Here is a 14,322-nt window from a genome sequence, read left to right as displayed (position 1 = left end):
GTCATCTGTATGAACATGGAAATATCTACAACGCTATCTCTATAGACATGGAAATATCTACACCGCTATCTGTATAAACATGGAAATATCTACACTGCTATCTGCATGAACTTGGAAATAACTACACTGCCATCTGTATAAAGATGGAAATATCTACACTGCGAGCAGTATAAGTATGGAAGTATCTACACCGCTATTTCTATAAACATAGAAATGTCTAATCTGCCATCTCTATAAACATGGAAATTTCTACACCGCCATCTGCATAAACATGGAAATATCTACAACACCATCTGTATAAACATGAAAATATCTACACTGCTATCTGTATAAATATGGAAATATCTACACACCCATCTCTATAAACATGGAAATGTCTACATTGCTATCTGTATAAACATGGAAATAGCCACAACGCTATCTGTATAAACATGGAAATATCTACGCTGCTATCTCTATAAACATGGAAATATCTACACCGCAATCTGTATAAACATGGAGATATCTACAACACTATCTGTGTCAACATGGAAATATCTACACAGCTGTCTGTGTAAACATGCAAATATGTACACCGCTATCTGTGTGAAAATGGAAATATCTACACCGCAATTTGTGCAAATATGGAAATATCTTCACCTCTATCTCTGTAAACATGGAAATATCTACACCGCTATCTGTATAAACAAGGAAATATCTACACCACGATCTGTATAAACATGGAAATATCTACACCACGATCTGCATAAACATGGATATATCTACACCGCTATCTGTATAAACATGGAAATAACTACACTGCTATCTGTATAAACATGGAAATATCTACACCGCTATCTTTATAAACATGGAAATATCTACACAGCCATCTGTATATACATGGAAATACCTACAAAGTCATCTGTATAAACATGGAAATATCTATACCACTATCTCTATAAACGTGGAAATATCTACTCTGCCTTCTGTATAAACATGGTAATATCTTCACAGCCATCTCTATAAACATGGAAATATGTGCACCGCTATCCCTATAAACATGGAAACAGCCACACCGCTATCTGTATAAACATGGAAATATTTACACTGCCATATGTAAAAACATGGAAATATCTACACAGTCCTCTGTACAAACATGGAAATATCTACACCACTATCTGTATAAACATGGAAATATCTACACTGACATCAGTATAAACATAGAAATATCTACACAGCCATCTCTATAAACATGGAAATATCTACATAGCTATCTGTATAAACCTGGCAATAGCCACACCGTTATCTGTATAAAAATGGAGATATCTACACCGCTATCTGTATAAACATGGAAATATCTACACCGCTATCTGTATAAACATGGAGATATCTACACCGCAATCTGTATAAACATGGAAATATCTACAACACTATCTGTGTCAACATGGATATACCTACACAGCTGTCGGTGTAAACATTCAAATATGTACACCGCTATCTCTTTGAAGATGGAAATATGCACACCGCAATCTGTGCAAATATGGAAATATCTACACCTCTATCTCTGTAAACATGGAAATATCTACACCGCTATCTGTAAAACATGGAAATATCTACACCACTATCTGTATAATCATGGAAATATCTACACCACGATCTGTATAAACATGGATATATCTACACCACGATCTGTATAAACATGGAAATATCTACACCGCTATCTGTATAAATCAGGAAATATCTACACCGCTATCTTTATAAACATGGAAATATCTACACCGCCATATATATATACATGGAAATACCGACACAGTCATCAGTATAAACATGGAAATATCTACACTGCCATCTGTATTAACATGGAAATATCTACGCAGCCATCTCTATAAACATGGAAATATCTACGCCGCTATCTCTATAAACATGGAAATAACCACATCGCTGTCTGTATAAACATGGAAATATTTACACTGCCATCTGTAAAAACATTGAAATATCTACACCGTCCTGTGTATGAATATGGAAATATCTACACCACTATCTCTATAAACATGGAAATACCTACACCACTATCTGTATAAACATGGAAATATCTACACCGCTATATGCAAGAACATGGAAATACCTACACAGTCGTCTGCATAAACATGGAAATATCTACATGACTATCTGTATAAACATGGAAATATCTACACTGCCTTCTGTATAAACATGGAAATATCTACACAGCCATCTCTATAAACATGGAAATATCTACACCGCTATCCCTATAAACATGGAAATAGCCACACTGCTACCTGTATAAACATGGAAATATCTACACCGCTATCTGCATGAACATGGAAATAACTGCACTGCCATCTGTATAAACATGGAAATATCCACACCGCGAGCAGTATGTGTATGGAAGTATCTACACCGCTATCTCTATAAACATAGAAATATCTACTCTGTCATAACTATAAACATGGAAATATCTACACCGCCATCTGCATAAACATGGAAATATCTACACCGCCATCTGTATAAACATGGAAATAGCTACGCAGTCAGCTGTGTAAAGATGGAAATATCTACACCGCTATCTGTAAAAACATGGAAATATCTACACTGCCATCTGTATAAACATGGAAATATCTACATGGCTATCTCTATAAACATGGAAATATCTACACCGCCATCTGTAAAAACATGGCAATAACTATGCAGTCAGCTGTATAAAGATGGAAATATCTACACCACTATCTGTAAAAACCTGGAAATATCTACACTGCCATCTGTATAAACATGGAAATATCTACACAGCCATCTGTATAAACATGGAAATATCTACATCGCTATGTGTATAAACATGGAAATCGCCACACCGCTATCTGTATAAACATGGAAATATCTACACCGCTATCTGTATAAACATGGAAATATCTACACCGCTATCTTTATAAAAATGGAAATATCTACACCGTAATCTCTATAAACATGGAAATATCTACTACACTATCTGTGTCATCATGGAAATATTTACACAGCTGTCTGTGTAAATATGCAAATATGTACACCGCTATCTGTGTGAAGATGGAAATATCAACACCGCAATCTGTGCAAATATGGAATTATCTACACCTCTATCTCTGTAAACATGGAAATATCTACACCGCTATCTGTATAACATGGAAATATCTACACCACTATCTTTATAAACATGGAAATACCTACACCACGATCTGTATAAACATGGATGTAACTACACCGCTATCTGTATAAACATGGAAATATCTACACCGCTATCGGTATAAATATGGAAGTATCTACACCGCTATCTTTATAAACATGGAAATATCTACACCTCCATCTGTATATACATGGAAATACCTAAACAGTCGTCTGTATAAACATGGAAATATCTATACCAGTATCTCCATAAACATGGAAATATCTACACTGCCATCTGTATAAACATGGAAATATCTACACAGCCATCTCTATAATCATGGAAATAGCTACACCGCTATCTCTATAAACCTGGAAATAGCCACATCGCTACCAGTATAAACATGGAAATATCTACACCGCCATTTGTAAAAACATGGAAATATCTACACACTCATCTGTATAAACATCGAAATATCTGCACCGCTATCTCTATAAACATGGAAATATCTATACCGCTAATCTGTATAAACATGGAAATATCTACACCGCTGTCTGCATGAACATGGAAATACCTACACTGCCATCTGTATAAGGATGGAAATATCTACACCGTGAGCAGTATAAATATGGATATATCTACACTGGTATCTCTATGAACATAGAAATATGTACACTGCCATATCTATAAACATGGAAATATCTACACCGCCATCTGCATAAACATGGAAGTATCTACACCGCCAACTGTATAAACATGGAAATATCTACAACGCTATCTGTATAAATATGCAAATATCTACACCGCTATCTCTATAAGCATGGAAATGTCTACACCGCTATCTGTATAAACATGGAAATATCTACATGGCTATCTCTATAAACATGGAAATATCTAAACCAACATCTGTATAAACATGGAAATAACTACACAGTCATCTGTATAAACATGGAAATATCTACACCACTATCTGTATAAACATGGAAATATCTACACTGCGATCTGTATAAACATGGAAATATCTACACACCCATCTCTATAAACATGGAAATATCTACATCGCTATCTGTATAAACATGGACATAGCCACACCGCTATCTGTATAAACATGGAAATATCTACAACGCCATCTGTATAAACATGGAAATATCTACACTGCTATCTGTATAAATATGGAAATATCTACACACCCATCTCTATAAACATGGAAATGTCTACATCGCTATCTGTATAAAAATGGAAATAGCCACACCGCTATCTGTATAAACATGGAAATATTTACACCGCTATGTGTATAAACATGGAAATATCTACACCGCTATCTGTATAAACATGGAAATATCTACACCGCTATCTCTATAAACATGGAAATATCTACACCGCAATCTGTATAAATATGGAAATATCTACAACAGCATCTGTGTCAACATGGAAATATCTACACAGCTGTCTGTGTAAACCTGCAAATATGTACACCGCTATCTGTGTGAAAATGGAAATATCTACACCGCAATCTTTGCAAATATGGAAATATCTACACCTCTATCTCTGTAAACAAACATGGAAATATCTACACCGCTATCCCTATAAACATGGAAATATCTACACCGCTTTCTGTATAAAGATGGAAATTTCCACACCGCCATCTCTATAAACATGGAAGTATCTACACCACCTTCTCTATACACATGGAAATAACTACACCGCCATCTGTATAAACATGGAAATATCTACACTATGATCTCTATAAACATGGAAATATCTACAACACTATCTCTATAAACATGGAAATACCTACACCGCTAACTGTATAAACATGGAAGTATCTACACTGCTATCTGTATAAATTTGGAAATATCTACACCGCTGTCTCCATAAACATGGAAATATCTACACCGCTATCTGTATAAACATAGAAATATCTACGCCACTATCTCTGTAAACATGGAAATATCTACACCGCCATCTATATAAACATGGAAATTCCTACACAGTCACCTGTACAAACATGGAAATATCTACACCACCATCCATATCAGCATGGAAATATCTACACAGCCATCTGTATAAACATGGAAATATCAACACCGCTATCTGTATAAACATGGAAATACCTACAATTCTATCTTTATGCACCTGGAAATATTTACACCGCTATCCCAACAAACATGGAAATATCAAGACCGCTATCTGTATAAACATGGAAATAACTACACCACTATCTGTGTTAACATGGAAATATCTACACCGCAATCTGTATGACGATGGAAATATCTACACCGCTAACTGTATAGAGACGGAAATATCTACACCGCGATCTGTAAACATGGAAATATCTACACCGCTATCTGTATAAACATGGAAATATCTACACTGCTATCTCTATAAACATGGAAATATCAACACCGTCATCTTTATAAACAAGAAAATATCTACACAGTCATCTCTATAAACATGGAAGTATCTACACCACCATCTCTATAAACATGAAAATATCTACACCGCCATCTGTCTACACATGGAAATATCTACACAGGCATCTGTAGAAACATGGAAATGTCTACAACGCTATCTCTGTAAACATGGAAATACCTACACTGCTATCTCTATAAACATGGAAATATCTACACCGTTATCTCTATATACATGGAAAATCTACACCACCATCTCTAAAAACATGAAAATATCTACACCGCCATCTCCATAAACATGGAACTATCTACACCGCCATCGGTATAAACATGGAAATACCTACACCACAATCTGTACAAACATGGAAATATCTACACCACGAGCCGTATAGACATGGAAGTATCTACACTGCTATCTTTATAAACATGGAAATATCTACACCGCTATCGCTACAGACATGGAAATATCTACACCGTGATCTGTATATACATGGAAATACCTACACAATCATCTGTATAAACATGGAACTATCTGCACCACGATCTATATAAACATGGAAATATCTACATTGCCATTTGTATAAACATGGAAATATCTACACCGCCATGAGTATAAACATGGAAATATCTACATAGTCATCTGTATGAACATGGTAATATGTACACCACCATCTGAATAAACAAGGAAATATCTACACTGCTATCTGTATACACATGGAAATATCTACACTGCCATCTGTATAAACATGGAAATATCTACATTTTGAGAACTATAAACTTTGAAATATATACACCGCTATCTGTACAAACATGGAAATACCAACTCCGCTATCTGTGTAAAAGTGGAAACATCTACACAGCTATCTATACAAACATGGAGATATCTACGCCGCTATCTCTATAAACATGGAAATATCAACACCGCTCTCTGTATATACATGGAAATATCTACACCGCTATCGGTATAAACATGGAAATATCTACACCGCTATCTGTGTAAACATGGAAATATCTTCACCGCTCTCTGTATAAAGATGGAAATATCTACACCACTATCTGTATAAACATGGAAATATCTACACCGCTATCTCTATAAACATGGAAATATCTACACCACTATCACTATAAACATGGAAATATCTACACCGCTTTCTGTATAAACATGGAAATAGCCACACCGCTATCTGTATAAACATGGAAATATCTACATCGCTATCTATAAACATGGAAATATCTACACCGCTATCTGTATAAACATGGAAATATCTACACTGCAATCTGTATAAAAATGGAAATATCTACAACACTATCTGTGTAAACATGGAAATATCTACACAGCTGTCTGTGTAAACCTGCAAATATGTACACCGCTATCTGTGTGAAGATGGAAATATCTACAGTGCAATCTGTGCAAATATGGAAATACCTACACCTCTATCTCTGTAAACATGGAAATATCTACACCGCTATCTGTATAAACATGGAAATATCTACACAGCCATCTCTACCAACATGGAAATATCTACACCGCTGTCTCTATAAACATGGAAATAGCCACACCGCTACCAGTATAAACATGGAAATATCTACACCGCCATCTGTAAAAACATGGAATTATCTACACAGTCTTCTGTATAAAGTTAGAAATATCTACACCGCAATCACTTTAAACATGGAAATATCTACACCGCTATCTGTATAAACATGGAAATATCTACACGGCTATCTGCATGAACATGGAAATATCAACACCGCCATCTCTCTAAACATGGAAATATCCACACTGCTATCTGTATAAATATGGAAATATCTACACAGCTATCTCTATAAACATGGAAATGCCTTCACCGCTATCTGTTTAAACATGGAAATATCTACATGGCTATCTTTATAAACATGGAAATATATACACAGCCATCTGTATAAACATGGAAATAACTACACAGTCATCTCTATAAACATGGAAATATCTACACCACTATCTGTAAAAACATGGAAATATCGACACTGCCATCTTTATAAACATGGAAATATCTACACAGCCATCTCTATAAACATGGAAGTATCTACATCGCTATCTGTATAAACATGGAAATAGCCACACCGCTATCTGTATAAACATGGAAATATCAATACTGCTCTCTGTATAAACATGGATATATCTACACCGCAATCTGTATAAACATGGAAATACCTACAACACTATCTGTGTCAACATGGAAATATCTACACAGCTGTCTGTGTAAACATGCAAATATGTACACCGCTATCTGTGTGAAGATGGTAATATCTACACCGAAATCTGTGCAAATATGGAAATACCTACACCTCTATCTCTGTAAACATGGAAATATCTACACCGCTATCTGTATAAACATGGAAATATCTACACCACTATCTGTACAAACATGGAAATATCTACACCGCGATCTGTATCAACATGTATATATCTACAATGCTATCTGAATCAACATGGAAATATCTACACCGCTATCTGTATAAATATGGAAATATTTACACCGCTATCTTTATAAACATGGAAATATCTACACCGCCATCTGTATATTCATGGAAATACCTACACATTCATCTCTATAAACATGGAAATATCAATACCACTATCTGTATAAACATGGAAATATCTACACTGCCATCTGTATAAACATGGAAATATCTACACAGCCATCTCCATAAACATGGAAATATCTACACCGCTATCTCCATAAACATGGAAAAAGCCACACCGCTACCTGTATAAACATGGAAAATCTACACCGTCATCTGTAAAAACATGGAAATATCTACACACTCATCTGTATGAACATGGAAATATCTACACCGCTATCTCTATAAACATGCAAATTCCTACACCGCTATCTGTATAAACATGGAAATATCTACACTGCTATCTGCATGAACATGGAAATAACTACACTGCCATCTGTATAAACATGGAAATATCTATACTGTGAGCAGTATAATTATTGACGTATCTACACCGCTATTTCTATAAACATAGAAATGTCTACTCTGCCATCTCTATGAACATGGAAATTTCTACACCGCCATCTGCATAAACATGGAAATAGCTACAACGCCATCTGTATAAACATGGAAATATCTACACTGCTCTCTGTATAAATATGGAAATATCTACACACCCATCTCTATAAACATGGAAATGTCTACATCGCTATCTGTATATACATGGAAATAGCCACACCGCTATCTGTAAACATAGAAATATCTACACCGCTATCTGTATAAACATGGAAATATCTACACCGCTCTCTTTATAAACATGGAAATATCTACACCGCAATCTGTATAAACATGGAAACATCTACAATACTATCTGTGTCAACATGGAAATATCTACACAGCTGTCTGTGTAAACATGCAAATATGTACACCGCTATCAGTGTGAAGATGGAAATATCTACACCGCAATTTGTACAAATATGGAAATATCTTCACCTCTATCTCTGTAAACATGGAAATATCTACACCGCTATCTGTATAAACAAGGAAATATCTACACTGCCATCTGTATAAACATGGAAATATCTACAACGCTATCGCAACAAACATGGAAATATAAAGACCGCTACCTGTATAAACATGGAAATAACTACACCACAATCTGTGTTAAGATGGAAATATCTACACAGCAATCTGTATGAAGATGGAAATATCTACACCGCTAACTGTATAAAGACGGAAATATCTACACCGTGATCTGTATAAACATGGAAATATCTACACCGCTATCTGTATAAACATGGAAATATCTACACTGCTATCTCTATAAACATGGAAATATCAACACCGTCATCTTTATAAACATGAAAATATCTACACAGTCATCTGTATAAACATGGAAATATCTACACCACCATCTCTATAAACATGAAAATATATACACCGCCATCTGTCTACACATGGAAATATCTACACAGGCATCTGTAGAAACATGGAAATGTCTACAACGCTATCTCTGTAAACATGGAAATACCTACAGTGCTATTTCTATAAACATGGAAATATCTACACCGCCATCTGTATATACATGGAAATAACTACACAGTCATCTGTATAAACATGGAAATATCTATACCACTATCTGCATAAACCTGAAAATATCTACAGTGCCATCTGTATACACATGGAAATATCTACACAGCCATCTCTATAACCATGGAAATAACTACACCGCTATCTCTATAAACATGGAAATAGCCACACTGCTACCTGTATAAACATGGAAATATCTACACCGCCATCTGTAAAAACATGGAAATATATTCACAGTCAACTGTATAAACATGGAAATATCTACACCGCTATCTCTATAAACATGGAAATACCTACACCGCTATCTGTATAAACATGGAAATATCTACACCGCTATCTGCATGAACATGGAAATAACTACACTGCCATCTGTATAAAGATGGAAATATCTACACCGGGAGCGGTATAAATATGGAAGTATCTACACCGCTGTCTCTATAAACAAAGAAATATCTACTCTGCCATCTGTATAAACATGGAAATAACTACACCACTATCCCTATAAACGTGGAAATATCTACACTGCCATCTGTATAAACATGGAAATATCTACACATTCATCTCTACAAACATGCAAATATCTACATCGCTATCTGTATAAACATGGAAATAGCCACACCGCTATCTGTATAAACATGGAAATATCTACACCGCTATCGTATAAACATGGAAATATCTACACAGCTATCTTTGTAAACATGGAAATATCTACACCGCCATCTGTAGAAACATGGAAATTTCTACAACACTATCTGTGTAAACGTGGAAATATGTACACAGCTGTCTGTGTAAACTTGCAAATATGTACACCGCTATCTGTGTGAAGATGCAAATATCTACACCGCATTCTGTGCAAATACGGAAATAACCACACGTCTATCTCTGTAAACATGGAAATATCTACACCGCTATCTGTATAAACATGGAAATATCTACACCACTATCTGTATAAACATGGAAATCACTACATCGCGAACTGTATAAACATGGATATATCTACAACGCTCTCTGTATCAACATGGAAATATCTACACCGCTATCTGTATAAACAGGGAAATATCTACACCGCTATCTGTATAAATCTGGAAATATCTACATCGCTATCTTTATAAACATGGAAATATCTACACTGCCATCTGTATATACATGGAAATACCTACACAGTCATCGGTATAAACATGGAAATATCTATACCGCTATCTGTATAAACATGGAAATATCTCCACTGCCATCTGTATAAACATGGAAATATCAACACAGCCATCTCCATAAACATGGAAATATCTACACCGCTATCTCTATAAACATGGAAAAAGCCACACCGCTACCTCTATAAACAAGGAAATATCCACACCGCCATCTGTAAAAACATGGAAATATCTACACAGTCATCTGTATGAACATGGAAATATCTACACCGCTATCTATATAAACATGGAAATATCTACTCTGCTATCTGCATGAACTTGGAAATAACTACACTGCCATCTGTATAAAGATGGAAATATCTACACTGCGAACAGTATAAGTATGGAAGTATCTACACCGCTATTTCTATAAACATAGAAATGTCTAATCTGCCATCTCTATAAACATGGAAATTTCTACACCGCCATCTGCATAAACATGGAAATATCTACAACACCATCTGTATAAACATGAAAATATCTACAATGCTATCTGTATAAATATGGAAATATCTACACACCCATCTCTATAAACATGGAAATGTCTACATCGCTATCTGTATAAACATGGAAATAGCCACAACGCTATCTGTATAAACATGGAAATATCTACACTGCTATCTCTATAAACATGGAAGTATCTACACCGCAATCTGTATAAACATGGAAATATCTACAACACTATCTGTGTCAACATGGAAATATCTACACAGCTGTCTGTGTAAACATGCAAATATGTACACCGCTATCTGTGCAAAAATGGAAATATCTACACCGCAATTTGTGCAAATATGGAAATATCTTCACCTCCATCTCTGTAAACATGGAAATATCTATGCCGCTATCTGTATAAACAAGGAAATATCTACACCACGATCTGCATAAACATGGAAATATCTACACCACGATCTGCATAAACTTGGATATAACTACACCGCTATCTGTATAAACATGGAAATATCTACACTGCTATCTGTATAAATATGGAAATATCTACACCGCTATCTTCATAAACATGGAAATATCTACACAGCCATCTGTATATACATGGAAATACCTACAAAGTCATCTGTATAAACATGGAAATATCTATACCACTATCTCAATAAACGTGGAAATATCTACTCTGCCTTCTGTATAAACATGGTAATAACTTCACAGCCATCTCTATAAACATGGAAATATGTACACCGCTATCCCTATAAACATGGAAACAGCCACACCGCTATCTGTATAAACATGGAAATATTTACACTGCCATCTGTAAAAACATGGAAATATCTACACAGTCCTCTGTACAAACATGGAAATATCTACACCACTATCTGTATAAACACGGAAATATCTACACTGACATCAGTATAAACATAGAAATATCTACCCAGCCATCTCTATAAACATGGAAATATCTACATAGCTATCCGTATAAACCTGGAAATAGCCACACCGATATCTGTATAAAAATGGAGATATCTACACCGCTATCTGTATAAACATGGAAATATCTACACCGCTATCTGTATAAACATGGAAATATCTACACCGCAGTCTGTATAAACATGGAAATATCTACAACACTATCTGTGTCAACATGGATATACCTACACAGCTGTCGGTGTAAACATTCAAATATGTTGACCGCTATCTCTTTGAAGATGGAAATATCTACACAGCAGTCTGTGCAAATATGGAAATATCTACACCTCTATCTCTGTAAACATGGAAATATCTACACCGCTATCTGTAAAACATGGAAATATCTACACCACTATCTGTATAATCACGGAAATATCTACACCACGATCTGTATAAACATGGATATATCTACACCACTATCTGTATAAACATGGAAATATCTATACCGCTATCTGTATAAATCAGAAAATATCTACACCGCTATCTTTATAAACATGGAAATATTTACACCGCCATATATATATACATGGAAATACCTACACGGTCATCAGTATAAAAATGGAAATATCTACACTGCCATCTGTATTAACATGGAAATATCTACGCAGCCATCTCTATAAACATGGAAATGTCTACGCCGCTAAATCTGTAAACATGGAAATAACCACATCGCTATCTGTATAAACATGGAAATATTTACACTGCCATCTGTAAAAACACTGAAATATCTACACCGTCCTCTGTATGAATATGGAAATATCTACACCGCTATCTCTATAAACATGGAAATACCTACACCACTATCTGTATAAACATGGAAATATCTACACCGCTATCTGCAAGAACATGGAAATACCTACACAGTCGTCTGTATAAACATGGAAATATCTACATGACTATCTGTATAAACATGGAAATATCTACACTGCCTTCTGTATAAACATGGAAATATCTACACAGCCATCTCTATAAACATGGAAATATCTACACCGCTATCTCAATAAACATGGAAATAGCCACACCGCTACCTGTATAAACATGGAAATATCTACACCGCTATCTGCATGAACATGGAAATAACTGCACTGCCATCTGTATAAACATGGAAATATCTACACCGCGAGCAGTATATGTATGCAAGTATCTACACCGCTATCTCTATAAACATAGAAATATCTACTCTGTCATAACTATAAACATGGAAATATCTGCACCGCCATCTGCATAAACATGGAAATATCTACACCGCCATCTGTATAAACATGGAAATAACTACGCAGTCAGCTGTATAAAGATGGAAATATCTACACCGCTATCTGTAAAAACATGGAAATATCTAAACTGCCATCTGTATAAACATGGAAATATCTACATGGCTATCTCTATAAACATGGAAATATCTACACCGCCATCTGTAAAAACATGGAAATAACTACGCAGTCAGCTGTATAAAGATGGAAATATCTACATCACTATCTGTAAAAACCTGGAAATATCTACACTGCCATCTGTATAAACATGGAAATATCTACACAGCCATCTGTATAAACATGGAAATATCTACATCGCTATGTGTATAAACATGGAAATCGCCACACCGCTATCTGTATAAACATGGAAATATCTACACTGCTATCTTTGTAAACATGGAAATAACTACACCGCAATCTCTATAAACATGGAAATATCTACTACACTATCTGTGTCATCATGGAAATATTTACACAGCTGTCTGTGTAAATATGCAAATATGTACACCGCTATCTGTGTGAAGATGGAAATATCTACACCGCAATCTGTGCAAATATGGAATTATCTACACCTCTATCTCTGTAAACATGGAAATATCTAAACCGCTATCTGTATGAACATGGAAATATCTACACCACTATCTGTATAAACATGGAAATATCTACACCGCGATCTGTATAAACATGGATGTAACTACACCGCTATCTGTATAAACATGGAAATATCTACACTGCTATCGGTATAAATATGGAAGGATCTACACCGCTATCTTTATAAACATGGAAATATCTACATTGCCATCTGTATATACATGGAAATACCTAAACCGTCGTCTGTATAAACATGGAAATAT

The sequence above is a fragment of the Pan troglodytes genome, chromosome 20 (genome assembly GCF_028858775.2).
Source record: "Pan troglodytes isolate AG18354 chromosome 20, NHGRI_mPanTro3-v2.0_pri, whole genome shotgun sequence".
Taxonomy (NCBI): Eukaryota; Metazoa; Chordata; class Mammalia; order Primates; family Hominidae; genus Pan; species Pan troglodytes.
Note: the sequence above shows the minus strand (reverse complement) of the source record.